The sequence below is a fragment of the Oncorhynchus mykiss genome, chromosome 5 (assembly GCF_013265735.2).
Source record: "Oncorhynchus mykiss isolate Arlee chromosome 5, USDA_OmykA_1.1, whole genome shotgun sequence".
Taxonomy (NCBI): Eukaryota; Metazoa; Chordata; class Actinopteri; order Salmoniformes; family Salmonidae; genus Oncorhynchus; species Oncorhynchus mykiss.
In genome coordinates, this window is record NC_048569.1 from 79,293,947 (window position 1) to 79,295,658 (window position 1,712).

General features: G+C 42.3%; 1 non-coding gene across 1 annotated transcript; it reads right to left on the minus strand.

Moving 5' to 3' along the window:
• Positions 1–312: 312 nt before the first annotated feature.
• Positions 313–439, minus strand: LOC118964780. Its single transcript, XR_005051973.1, has one exon. It is a non-coding gene; the product is annotated as a small nucleolar RNA ACA64 (small nucleolar RNA).
• Between the last annotated feature and the right edge of the window lie 1,273 nt (positions 440–1,712).

Consider the following 1,712-nt stretch of genomic DNA (forward strand, 5'->3'; position numbering starts at 1 on the left):
CCTCATCTGTGGTGTCCTCCCTCCAGTGGGCTGATAGCTGGTCCGGCCGGTAGGCAGCAAACAGCTGACCAAACAGCTGAGAGGCGGTGAGCCACACCCAACAGTGGGGGAAGCACAAGTTGGTCTCAACATGAACTGGTGGAGGGAAATATTACACCATTTCACCAAGGGGTAAGCAAGCAGTACAGAGAGTAAACTATTTATTTGAGAAATCAATTAAATTATCGCTGAATTGATGTAGATCTGTAGTTCTACATAGCCATCATTATCGACCCAAAGAACAAGAGGTGAGAAACGTGCTAAGAGGTGAACAATTGTGGGACATGAGTTTAATCACACTGCTGTACAGAGCAGGCAATAAACGTAACGTACCACAGTACTGTAGGCCCAGTTGTCTCTCTCCAGACAACTGAGATATCTGAGGTGATTTTCAGACTGGGCCCACGTCACAGATATGATATCCAGAGGTAGTAAAGATGGGTCCCTGAGCTGTTAGTGCTGTCGTGCCAATTCCTATGGTCGCAACTACAAGACAGCACAAACAGATGGCAAGACAGCACAAACAGATCTGGGACCAGGTTCTAGGTACTGTTGTAGTGTCTTAACCAGGAGGTTAGCGAGAGTGTCCTGAGGCTTGCTGAGCTCCAGGAGGCTACAGTCCTTGGTGAGTTTGAAGACCAGGGTCAGGAAGCTGAACAGCTGTTTGTCTGCTACCTTATCATCCTGCTCCTCCTCACTGACACAGAGACAGATATAGAGCAGCTGTTAGCACAGGTTATATAAGATTGTAATGAAAAGATAAATACCTACATCATGCATTGATAATGAATTTGGAAGCATACCTTTTAAAATATTTTGATAACTTAACCTCTTAGAGCTCTAGGGGCGCTATTTCATTTTTGGATAAAAAACGTTCCCGTTTTAAGCGCGATATTTTGTCACGAAAAGATGCTCGACTATGCATATTCTTGACAGTTTTGGAAAGAAAACACTCTGAAGTTTCAGAATCTGCAAAGATTTTGTCTGTAAGTGCCCCAGAACTCATTCTACAGGCGAAACCAAGATGATGCATCACCCAGGAATTAGCAGAATTTCTGAAGCTCTGTTTTCCATTCTCTCCTTATATGGCTGTGATTGCGCAACGAATGAGCCTACACTTTCTGTCGTTCGCCCAAGGTCTTAGCAGCATTGTGACGTATTTGTAGGCATATCATTGGAAGATTGGCCATAAGAGACTACATTTTCCAGAGGTCCGCCCGGTGTCCTTTGTCTAAATTTGTGCGTAATCTTCAGGTGCAGGCATTTTCTCCTGGGATTCAGGAGAGAAAGCATGTTTCCAAGAACGATGTATCAATGAAGAGATATGTGAAAAACACCTTGAGGATTGATTCTAAACAACGTCTGCCATGTTTTCAGTCGATATTATGGAGTTAATTTGGAAAAAAGTTTGCGTTTTGAGGACTGAATTTATGGATTTTTTTTGGTAGCCAAATGTGATGTATAAAACGGAGCTATTTCTAATACACAAGGAATCTTTTTGGAAAAACTGAGCATCTGCTATCTAACTGAGAGTATCCTCATTGAAAACATCAGAAGTTCTTCAAAGGTAAATGATTTTATTTGAAGGCTTTTATGTTTTTGTTAATGTTGCGTGCTGGATGCTAACGCTAATGCTAACGCTAAATGCTAACGCGAAATGCTAACTCTAGCTA